At 45.2% G+C, this 12,278-nt stretch overlaps 1 long non-coding RNA gene across 3 annotated transcripts; it reads left to right on the top strand.

Annotated features, from left to right (window-relative positions):
* Positions 1 to 310: 310 nt before the first annotated feature.
* On the top strand, positions 311 to 12,055 carry LOC111818743. Of its 3 annotated transcripts, none has more exons than XR_002822658.1 (4): positions 311 to 395; positions 2,429 to 2,605; positions 2,745 to 2,961; positions 11,569 to 12,055. It is a non-coding gene; the product is annotated as an uncharacterized LOC111818743 (long non-coding RNA). The 3 variants fall into 3 exon arrangements; XR_002822659.1 differs by lacking the exon at positions 11,569 to 12,055 and adding an exon at positions 11,109 to 11,141; XR_002822657.1 differs by lacking the exon at positions 11,569 to 12,055 and adding an exon at positions 5,302 to 5,673.
* Positions 12,056 to 12,278: the final 223 nt, after the last annotated feature.

The following is a 12,278-nucleotide window of genomic DNA, read 5'->3' on the forward strand; positions in this document are numbered from 1 at the left end:
GTAGGGGCAGGAGAAGGAATGTTATTCAGAAGTTTCTAGTAATTTGAAGACATTAAAAAACAACATTAGTGTTCCAAGGCATTATTGTGTTTGCTGCTGGCTGTTGGCAGAGTTATTTTGAGGACCCTTACCTAGCCTTGCCAGGGTGGGGAGTACATCTGGGCGTGGGGCCGGTTTCTGGCTCAGAGCAGCTCACCTCTGTTCCAGTCTTGTGCTGAGTCTTTGTCCCTGGATGTGTGCTCTTGATTGGCTACTCTCTCACCCACCCCTAAGTGGCCTTGACGCCTGCCACCATTAATGGGGCCAACTCTGACAATTTATTTTTCCGGCTTTGTGCTTGGGTTTCTCTAGCTTCAGAGCTTTGATTGAAGGGATATAATATGTCAGAACACCAGGTAATTTGATTTACTGCTAATTTTTTTGGTAAGATGATAGTTCTTGCATCAAATTGCAGCTTATTATAAAATGTTTTATATAAGCTTGATAAGTGTTAGGATATCTGTAAAAATTGAGACAGGGGCTCATAGACTGTGGCTTACTAGCTGAATGTTGTAAATCATGAAAGTGTGGTACAGCAGGAGGTGCTTTGGACACGAGGTGGGGAGATTTCGGTCCTGTTTATGATCTTTGGAGCAAGGTGCGGCCTCTTTAGACATTAGTTTCTCTTCAGGACAAGCTAACCCTTGAAGGTCATTCTGAATCACTGAAACATTTTGCCAAACCATTGAGGATATATGTTTTCGTTCCCATGTCTTACCATCGTCTCTTTAAACTGTGTGTCAAATTTGAATTTGTAAGAAATGAAAACAGACAATGAGGGATGCAGTTTATCAGATGGCCCAACTCAATTTGGATCAAGTGTTTTGTTAACGAAATAGATCACTAAGATAATAATATGCTTGGGCGAAGGGTGCTGGCTGTAGACAGAGGGATCGCTTTTCAGCGCTGCCATTCTTAGAAGGGAAAGCTGATCTTCACAGCAGAACTAGGATGCGCAGCGCCCTGGAAGCCAGTGTACACCCTGCCCCGAGGCTCAGGAGGAAGCCCGGGCTGGAGACCGGCCAAATGCACACATACTTCCTCTTAGTTAAGCAAAATACAACACGTTTGGGAAAGTCACGGAACTTAACTGTTGTCCTTTTCAAAAGAAGGGAATGCCGTACTGGATTAAGGGCAAAAAGACTCTTTTAGGAAGTACTCTGCTCTGTTTTGGTAGGGAGAACCCACTTCTGAGGTGCAGTTGTCCTAAAATGTCGTTTGTGCTGTGACCCAACCCTTGTGAGGGACTCTGTCCTGTTGCAGGCGGGCCGCCTGTTGGAGCATTCCCAGTCAAGACTTGGTGTCATACTGGAGTAAGAGTATGACACCAAGGGCTACCAGCTGTTACCTACACAAAGCAGAGTGAACAGATAAACTGGTAAACTAGGATTTGGGAAGCTTCTTGAGTTTTGCCTGCAACCGGAAAGGGAAGTCGCACAAGGGCTGGGGCGTTGGAATGGGTCGGTTGGGTGAGGCCCTCTGCTTCCGCGTCAGAGCTGCCTTCGGACCTTCCTTGCCCTTCCAACCTGCTTGCATGTGCCAGTGGTGTGGGCAGGACACTGAATCACAGAAGGAAAGCAACCTCTGGCCACACAGACAGTTCTGTAGGAGGGCCTGACACGAGACCTGGACATTTCATGCAGTCTACATGTGTTGGTATGTTTGTGCAACATGATAGATTTGATAAGAAGAATAAAGCTAATTTCAATGACTGCAGCATCTTTAACATAGACAGTGAGCCTTCGCTTCGCTCTTAGCTCTTGTTGCGAGTGAAGCTACCGCAGGGAGACAGGATGTGGACACACTGCTGGTTATCCAATGAGGCAGCAATTTCTCCTCCCGCTTCATAGGAAGGAAAAGACTCAGCAATAGATTTTTACCTCCCACCTCGATTCATTAGATTTTATGGGAAATTTAACATGGTATGTCCTTTGTGTCAAATCACTGAATGGGGGCATTTCACTGTGAGGAAATCCTATATGCTAAAAGGATTTGGCAGTTCCTAGGGTAAAAGTTGCAGGAGCGGAACTTTCATTACTTTACAAAAGGTTCTTTCAGTAAGCCAACTCTAGTGCTTTAAAAAGAACATGTTAAGTGAGGAACATAAGCCTGTTTCCTGAAGTAATAACTTCGGGTAGATGACACAAACACAGCCCGTCCCTGGTGCCCCGCGGGACCCGGGAAAGAGCAGCTAGTTCATAATTAGGGCGCTGTGTACCCTGCAGCTTTGGCCGCCCGCGAGACAAAGTGTGCTTCAGAGCTCAGGACGGGTTTTTCCCTTTCCTTTTGCTTGCTCACTTCTGTGGCTCCAGACAAGAGGCTCTTTGGATCACGCCTTTTTATTTTTGAGAAAAGCATTTGCAATCTTTTATTTTTTTGTTGACCTTAGCTTTTGGCAGGAAAGAAGGGGCCATGAACAGTGCACTAACAGAGACCAAATTAGCGAAAAGCTTTTCAGTGTGAGTCGAGTATGCAGAGGTGATGTTTGGGAACTGACCTGACAAACAGCAGCCCCGTCTTGGGGGTCCCTGGAGGGGACACAAGGACGGCTCCTGCGGCCTGAGCGGTCGTCTGCGCGGTGGCGAGCCCAGGGCGGCAGGAGAGCGCAGCGCGGCCGCGCGGGCGGCAGGCCTGGTGCGCGCCGGGACCGACCCGGCCGTGCGGTTTTTTATTTTAAACAATGATACCTGCGAGTGTTTGTCCAGGACAACACCGAAGTCGTGGAGGGCGTACGTGCGCGCTTGGCTGCGGCAGGGACCGCGCCGCGCAGCCCAGAGCCGCCTTCAGCCACTCGTGCTCGGCCGGGCTGTGTCCGCACGCGGCTGCCGGGTCTCGAGCGCAGCCCCTCCGTCCGAGCTCCTCTGCCCTCCGCGACCTGGAGGATTCCTGAAAATGTCAGAACCTTCTATTTTGAACACACAGGTCGGTTAAAAGCCACAGTGGAAGCGTCTCTTGCTCCAAAGAAGAAATAAAAGGTGACGTGGCTAGAGAAGTTCAACACTTTCTAAATACAGGACGCTTCTATTTTTGACTTCTGCGTTCAGCGTGCGTGCACACGCGGGCACGTGTGAACACAGAGCTCTCTGCCGTCTTGCTTCCTCCCCAAAGGGACTGAAGAGTGAATAAAGATACTTTGTTTTTATGGCAAATTTTCTGACTTTTGTTTGTCAGAAACAAAGAAGCGCAGCTCTTCTCCTGTCTTCTTTCCTCTTTCTTCTACTTCTTTTTTCAGTCGGAATTTTGTTACGTAATGTTCAGTTGGGCTCATGCAGTTCACTTCCTTCCAGTAGGATTTTCCAGTAAGGATTCTGACTGTTGCTCACGGGAAGTCACCTGATGGGTGACGCGTACCCACACAACGCCACAGACTTCTGCACCCCGGGGCATCTTGTTAGCCTAACACATCTCTTCTGCACATACCTCCACTCTCTTTTTATATTCATATTAAACAAGCAGAGGTACCAGTTTGTTTAGGGCGCATGAACTGAGTAAGTGGTATGTTATTGTCATTCTACCAAAATGAATTATAGCTGTTGCTTAGAATAGAAAAGGAGCAAAAGAGCTATTTTTGAGATGACAGTGACACAGAGATATTCTTAAAAGTCACAGAGAGAAGGCAAGCATGGGTGTACGGGTTGCTTAGGGGGTCAGGATTCAAGGGAGAGGATCTTTACAAGAAAAGTAGATGCTGGAGGCTTTTGAACAATAGATTCAGAGGGGCATATGGGTGTGTGTGTGTGAGAGAGAGGGTGAGAGAGAGAGAGAGAGAGAGAGAGAGAGAGAGAGAGAGAGAGGAGGAGGGAACAGGAGGGAGAGAGAGGGAGAGGGAGGGAGGGGAAGGAAGAAAGGGGGAGGGAGAGAAAGAGACAGACTGCATCCTACCCACCCCTGACCCCCAACTCCCCCGGGGACCTGAGGCAGTTCTTGCACAGAATAAGCACCAGTACTTTTCATATAACTTTTTTTTTTCTAGAAAGATTCCCCCCCCCCGCAACACATTAAGATAGCAAATGTCTCAATAGTTTCTAAACACCTTTAAGCATCAATGGACCACAAAATTCATTTATGTCTGTGTTTTCTCATCCTTATTATTCACATCCCTTTTACCTCTCTGAACGTTTCAGTGTGCATAATAAGCTGTCCTGTCACGTTAATGGAGATCAGCCTTGGGAAGTGGATCTTCTACTGAATTAAGTGTCATAGCATAGGACACTATCTTTACTGTTAAATATTTTTGTAATCTAAAACAGGAAATTTGTGAAATAGTGTCCAGTGTAGGGGAAGGGAAAAGAAAATCTGTCTTGTGTTAAGAAAAAGTACCGGGAGAGCGGTTGGCTTCAGTGGCATAGGCCTAAGAGATTTCATCTTTTCCTTCACTCTGGTGGAGGAAGGACGAGCGACTGGGCTTTACCCGGCCTGTGTACAGAAATCACTACATGAGCACTCAGGCACTATCTCCTGCTAACTTCCACATGAGGCTGTCAGAAGTGCCGGCCTGCCTCAGGATATTAGCAAAGATGCTCGGAAAGCTTTCGGATTAAGCCTAGAGCCCACCACCATTAAAAGGAGCGGGGAAGGCCATTCTCTTTCAGGGCTGCTGTGGTGACGACAGACCTGCACGCCAATGCCAGCGCTGCCACCTACCCAGCACTGGCTCTCCTCTCCTCACAGCTCAGCTGCTTCAGAGTCCCCGGAGAAGGCCTCTCGCGGTGCAGCAGTGAGGGAGGGCCCGCAGCTCCCAGGGGCGTTCGCATTTGCCTCCGTCTAGGTTCCTTGCTAGCTCAGTGTCCCCTAGTGGTAACTTGTCTCAGTGAACAAGCTGGCCGCAGGAGACAGTCTGTGACACCTGGGTCTCTTCCGTCAGTTCTCACCAATGCCTGCAGATTCCGGGGGCCCAGCTGTGTGCCAGGGGAGGGGCGCATGCTGCGCGGGTGAGGAGGCCCAGGCTCAGGGGCCCGCGGTGGCGCTGCTGGAGCTCGGTGTGTGGTGCGCACCTGAGCCGGGCGCGACACTGGAATTCTTGGGTTTGTTCTGATTCTCCTTTTCTTTTCACAATATCGTTCTGCAGTCCCCCCATTGCAGACAGTGTCCAGACACAAATAAGCACAGGGGCGACAGGCTGAGGAGCGTTTGGGGGCTGGGTCTCTTCTGGCCACCTTGGACTCTCCCGGGTCTCTTCTTGACTTCCTGACTCTGAGTGCCGGAGAAAGAAGACAGAGTGGAACCAAACCTGGCTCCGACCTGTGTTCTTCTGGCTTTCAGGCCCTGGGCCACCACTGGAGCACTGAGCCCGTGACTCTGAGGGGTGCCTGTGTGCACCGGGCCCTAGGGATATGGTGGTGGCAAGGCAGCACTATCCCTGGTCCAGTTTCTTACTCTTGCTGATGTCCAGCTTTGCATATGTGAAGTAGCGGTGGGTGCTTGCCGGAGGCAAACCCGTGGGGGTTTACCTAGTGCATGTCTGTGAAAAGAAGACCCAGCTGCTGAGAGCAAATCGGTGACACTGGTGGTCTGTTGGCATGTGGATATTTGAGATGACACTTTGGAGGATTAAGTCTAAAAGACGGAATAAATTCATTTGGATTAAAGCACCTGCTTAGGCTGACGCAGGGACCGGGATTCAATCCCTGGTATGTCACGCTTGCCCTGTCCGGTAGGGTAAACTGAGAGAGTGATTGAGACTGGGCATGGTGGCACACACCTGTAATCCAGTGCTTGGGAGGCTGAAAACCAGAGGATCACTAGAGTCTAGTCTGGGTAGTGAGACCCTGTACACTCTGTACTAAATAGATTAAAAGATAGAATAGTAACTTTTTCCTGTAAGAAGTATTCTGCTATAGAGACGACATCATCATATTTACTTAGAACTTTTGCTGTATCAGAAACATATTGTTACTTAGGAAACATTCTCTTTAAAAAAATACATAAAGCTTGAGAATAGAATCTTAGGAAATGAAAGGGTCATTGAGTGGTAGAGCTCAAGAAGAAGTTCGCGATTTTCTGGTCTGTCCCCCTCATCTTTCAGTTTGGAGCACAAGTGGGAGAGCTGTTAGTGATTCATTCATTCAGCAAATGCTTTCTGCCTCCCTGTCACGTGTGGCGCAGGCAGTGTGCTGAGCTGTACGCTGGGATTACTGTAGTGGGGGAAACAGCCATGGTCATTATTTCTGTGGCTTAGGTTCCAAGGAAAGGGTCATAATTAAGACACATTAAATACATGTCCAGGGGGCTGGGGAGATAGCTCAGCGGCATAAGCACCTGCCTGGCAAGTGCAAGGTCCTGAGTTCGATCCCTGGTACTGTAAATAAATAAATAAATAAATACACATACAGGAGGTGAGGTGGTAAGTATTAAGAAAACCTGATAAAACAAGGTATGCTAATGGATGATGGTGGCGAATGCTCTAAGGTGGGATGTTCACCAAAGATAATACTTGAGCAAGTTCTAAGTGAGGTCAGGAAGGCACTGCGGGGACACCTAGGGCAAACTCGTTCCAGAAAGACAGAGTTGCAAGTGCAAAGGACTTGCGCTGGACTCCCACTTACAAGTCAGGGTGACCCCACTGTAGCTGGCAGGCATGTGGCCTGTAATATAATCAAAGTAGCAAGGGGAGGGACACGTTGGAAATACTGGAAAATTGTACAAAACTCTATGTATTTTTAATGCTGCCAAGTTTGATACTTCCAATCAGAGTTTGATAAACAAAGTAACACAAACTGTGTTCAGACTTGTTCTTTTCTGTAGCTCCCTGAGGGAGAGAGCTAAAAAAAAAAAAAAAGTCAGCATTTAGATCTTCTAACATGTTAAGGGGAACTTCAGGATGGAAAAAATGAAGAAAAATAAAACAATATGCTTCATAGTGAGAAACCATGTTGCTTTTACCTTGAGTTTAAGGCGTGGAGAGAGGAGCTGCTCTCGGCAACTGTTCTGTTCTCAGCCTACGGGCTGCCTCCTGCGTGGTACCGCTGAGCCTGTGTTTGTTTTTAGCTGGGAGTTATCAATTTACACTAAGCTCCATCATGATATTTAAATAAGTAGCTGTTTAAGCAACTCTGAAAGGTGTCAGAGTTGGAAGGATTCTGCATTTGGGAAGAAAGGAGTTTGATATAATTCCTTAAATTGAAATTGTTACTTTTTTATTTCTTATTTGGTTCGGCCAGTATTTTCTTTCGCTTAAGATGGCAAGGTTCGTTGGGTTGTGCTGAGTGTAGGATTCCACAGCTGTAACCGGAGCAGGGTCTGAGACGTTCTCTAATGACAGTAAGAATAGCTGTTGTGGACCGAGGCTCTTCGGGGGCCACGCCTGTTGCCTAGCTACTGCCAGTCATTAAACAGGCCTGCAAGATGCTCACTGCATCCCCACCTTGCAGAAAACTGAGGCTCAGAGAGATTAGTTACTGGCCCGCATCTGCGCCCTCAGCACAGAGCAGAGCCCTACTGTCACGACTGCCCATCCAGCTTTCCAGCTGCCTAGCCTCCTGCCCACATGATGTCATGGCTGCAGTCCATGGGAAGCTAGTGAGTTAGGGTGACTGAATGTCATTAAGCTATCACACAGGCCCTCCTGTTGTGCTGCCTTTAAATACTGTGGTAGAGTAAAGGAATCAGGGTTTGAGAGATTTTGCAGGTCATTTAGTCTGAACTCCCCATTGATTCTTGCAAAAGCTGAGCGAGAGGCTTGCTTCCCCAGCCGTGGGAGCGCAGCTCTAGCCCCGGGGCACCCAGGCAAGGCTGCCATGGTTGGGGCTGTCTGGGAAACTGCAGACTCCTCCTTGTGCTGTGTCAACACCAGTCCTTCTTTCAGCTTTTGAAGTCATGTAGAACAGAGCTGGCCAGGTGCTGGAAGGCAGGGGTCACTCTCCCGCTGAGACCCCTGTGGTAGAACGCTTTTCTTACCTGTTTTGTTCTCTTGTGTTATCATCTGAGGTCAGGTTTCCATCCTGGTTAGTTTCTTTCGAACGTGGAAGGACTCAAGATAGTTTTCTTCTTCGGTGAAGCCATGTGTCTGCCCACGTAGGAGATCATGTTGCTGTGGACTCTCGGCGAGGCATCCACTGACTCAGGCCCGCTGTTCCTTCTACCCACGTGACTGCCGTGAAGCGTCTTCCTCACCTGCAATGGGACAGTTTAGTTCTCTGTCTTAGCATTTAACTGCATTGTTTCTTTTCTTAAGATACTGAAAAAGACGCAGTTCATTGCTCGAGGTTTTCAAAATATTTTTAATTCTATCTTCGAGGCAATCCAACACCACTTACAAGAAAGTCACTTTGTTTATGACAAAGTTTTATTTCTTTTGCATGAAGCTGTTTGTGTCCACGTTATGGATGATGTTTTGTAGCACAGACAAAATGAACTGTCCTACTAACCTGTTTTGAAACTGTCTCATTGCTACTTCTTTCTCAATAAAATTAATATAAAAATATTATGAAAACTGTTAGACTAGCTTCACAGAGAATAGACTGCAGACAGATCATTCGTGTGTCTTTTCACTCTGTCTGGGGTTTCCTTTGCGATGCAGAACCTTTTAGTGGGATAGAATCTTATTTGCTGCTCCCTGCTGTTATTTGTGTGCGGTTACCATGGCATTCATAGAGTTCCTGCCTTGCTTGTGTCTTTTAAGAATTTCACATATTTTATCTTCCAGCAGATTGCTTTATTTTCTTCACATCTTGATCTTCGATCCATTTGATTTTCGTTTACTAGATGGTGAGACATGTGGATCTAGATTCAGTCTTCTTTCCCAGCCCCACTTGCTAAAGGGCTGTCTTTCCTCCAGAGTAGTTTGTCTCTTTGGTCCAATATCAGGTAACTGAGTGTGCATGTGGTTGTACCTACATCCTCAGTTCTGCTCCATCGATCCTCGTAGCTGTTTTTGTGTATCTTGGTTTTAGCGTTGTGGCTTTGTCATATAATTCAAATTCTGGGATTGTGAGAGTTCCTTCTCTGCTCTTGTTACCCAGGATTGCATTTGCTGTGCAGGACCCCTTCCGGTTCCAAATGAATTTCAGGGTTGTTTTCTGTAAGGAATATTGTTGGCCTTTTGGTTGGGATTGCGTTCAGTCTGGGTGTCAGTTTTGGAAGCATGGACATTTTGACAATACGTATTCTCCCTAGCCTACAATAGGGGAAATCTTTCCATTTTCTGATGGCCGCTTCAGTCTCTTTTTTTGGAGTACTATAGTTTGCATAGTACAGATCCTTTACTTCCTTGTTTGGTTAATTTCTACATAATTTTTCTTGGTACTTTTGAAGATGGTATTTTTATAATTTTTTTCTCAGTGAGCTCATTATAGGCACACAGGAACCCTACTGATCTGTGCTGATGTTGTATCCTGTTACATTGCTGGTTATTAATTCCATGAATCCTTTGGTGGAAGTTTTTGGATCTTCTTTAGAAAGGTCCATGTCATCTGCAAATAATGATAATTTAACTTCTTCCTTTCCTATATATCAATGTCCCTTTTATATCTTTCCATGGTCTGGGTAATGTTTTGAATACTGTGTTAAACAAGAATGGTGACAGTGGACACCATTGTCTTATTCTGGATTTTAAAGGGAAAACGTGCAGCTTTTTATTTCATTTAAAGTGATATTGGTAGTAGGGTTATCATAAAGGTTTTTACGGATTGGGATAATGTCTTTCTTCAGGGTTGTTATCTCAAATGGATGTCACATTTTGACAAAGACCTTTCTGCAGCTGTTGAGATAATCAGATGACTTTTGTGTTTACTTTTGTTTATGAGATGCATTACACACATTTATTTGAGTATGTCAAGTCACTGTTGTATCCCCGAGCTAAGGTCTACTTCGTCATGATGTTTGTTCTTTATGATGATTCATTGCATTCTGTTTGCTACAATCCTGATGAAGATTTTTGCATCTTGTTTATTAAAGAAATTGATCTTGTATTGTTTTATATATTTTTTAATTTATATATTTGGTACAGGGCCTCACTATGCAGCTCAGACTCATAATAATCCTCCTGTTTCAGCCTCCCCAGTGCTGGGATTACATGCGTGTACCACCACGCTCGGTTTTGGTGGCCGGCTCAGTGTGCCCTGGGGCAGGGCTGGTGCAATATGCAGTATGGGGGATCCTACCAGGGTCCTTGTGCCTGCCAGCCGGGTGCTTAGACTGCTGAGCTATCTCCCAAGCCTGATCTGGAAATGTTTGATGGGGATCATTGTCGGGTTTTGAAGTCAGTATAATGTTACCTTGAGGAATGACTTTGGGAGAACTCCTTACCTTTTGATTTGATTGAAGGGTTTGAAGAGTACTGGCATTAAATCTTCTCTGAAATTCTTATAGAGCTCGCCAGTGACTGCACCGGGTTCTGTTTTTTGGTCGGGAGTTTTTAAAATTTATTTTACTGCTGCTTCAATTTTATTTCCTGTTATGGGCTCTTTCACAATTTTCATATCTTCTTGGTTCATTTCTGATCATTCATACATATCTGAAAATCTATCCATTCTTTTGAATTCTCCAATTTGTTAAAGATTTTCATAGGAGTTACTAATACTCTGAATTTCAGTGATATCTGTTGTGATTTCACTTTTTGATTTCCAATTACATTGATTTGGGTGTTTGCATGCTTTTTTTCTGTGAGACTGGCTAAGTATTTTTCTGTTTTGTTTACTCTTTTGAAGAATCAGCTCTTCCATTCATTGATTCTTGCATTGTTTTTCAGTCTCAATTTTCCTACCTTCTGTATAATTTCCTTTCTGTGCTGGCTTTGCATTTGGACTATTCTTGTAATACACCATGAGGTGCAAAATCAGGTTATTCGTTGGAGATTGCCTTTATTTCTGATGTGAGCATTCACACATGCAAATTCCTTCTTAGGACTGCTTTCACTGCATTCCCTAGGTTCTTGTATTTTGCATTATTGTTTGATTCCAGGAATTAATTCTTGATTTCTCCCATGATCCACTGATTATCCAGGTGTATTATTTAATTTTCATGTGCTAGCATAATTACTGGGGTTTCTTTTACCACTGATTTCTAGTTGTGTTGCAACATGATTTGGTAATGTGCATGGGATAATTTTGTCACTTCTGTGTTCACTGAAGCATGATTATTGGCTGGTATGTGCTTCATTCTGGAGAAGTCCCATGTGCTATTGAGAAGAATGTGCATTCTAGTGTTGGGCACAACACTGTGTAGATATTAAGTCCATTTGTTCAAATATGCGATTCCATTCACGCATTTCATTTGATTATTTTGTTGGTCTATTTGTGATAGTTTTGGGATTCCCCCACTATGACTGTGTTAATGTTTATCCAATCTTTTATGTCTAGTAGTGTTTGTTTTATGAAGTTGGGTATGTTGGTGTTTGGTGTGTATGTCTTTTAATTGTTATTCTGTCCTGTAGAATTGTTACGTTAGCCAATATATAGTGACCTTCTTTGTCTCTTCTAATCAGTTTTGGCTTGAAGTCTACTTTTCCTGAATACAGGATAGCTACTCCTGCTTTTTCTTGGCAGGTCTTCCCATTGCATGAAATATTGTTTTCCATCCTTCGATTCTTAGCTTCTCCAAAGAAAAGTACCAGCAACAAAGCTCTGCACCAGGCAGCCCCAAAGCTGATGCCCCAAGCTGAAGGATCTGTGCTGGAAGTCAGGAGATGACACCCATGGCAAGGTTGAAGACCGGAGCTCCCCTGAAGAGAACAGCCAAAGTTTCTCCAGGAAAATCAGCTTCAGTGAAGCTCTTCCAAGGAAAATCAGAATGTGTCCTCCGTTTGTACACTCCAGCAAGCCTACTTAAGTGGGTCTTCCGGAGCCATGCTGACTCAACTCAGCTGGGCATTTCCACTCACGGTGACAATCAAACAACCACCATGGTGTGTGATGCTGCACTGGTCTGATGATTGCATTCATGTGGTTCTGCCTGTGGGTGATTGGCTTACCACATCAGGAAGACTTGTAGCTCGCATGGAATAAAAGAAAGAAGGCTCTCTGCTCTCTGCCCCCATCTCCCTTAGCCATGGCACCTTGCTTGGGCTGAAGCTCTACAAACTGTGAACTAAAACCAACCTGTCCTCCTTTTACTTGTGGAAGTCCATTATTGTGTCTTGGCTATAAGAAAGCAACTAAGACAATATATGTCACTTATCTTTAGGTTAAGTTGTTGTACCATATTTGGGAAGTTTTCAGCTATTTCAGCAAACAGGTTTTTATGCCATCTGTGCTGTCTTCTGTTTATTTTATTTTATTTTTTAAACTAATTCCAATTAGGCA

This window comes from Octodon degus, unplaced genomic scaffold (genome assembly GCF_000260255.1).
Source record: "Octodon degus isolate 3935 unplaced genomic scaffold, OctDeg1.0 scaffold00100, whole genome shotgun sequence".
NCBI lineage: Eukaryota > Metazoa > Chordata > Mammalia > Rodentia > Octodontidae > Octodon > Octodon degus.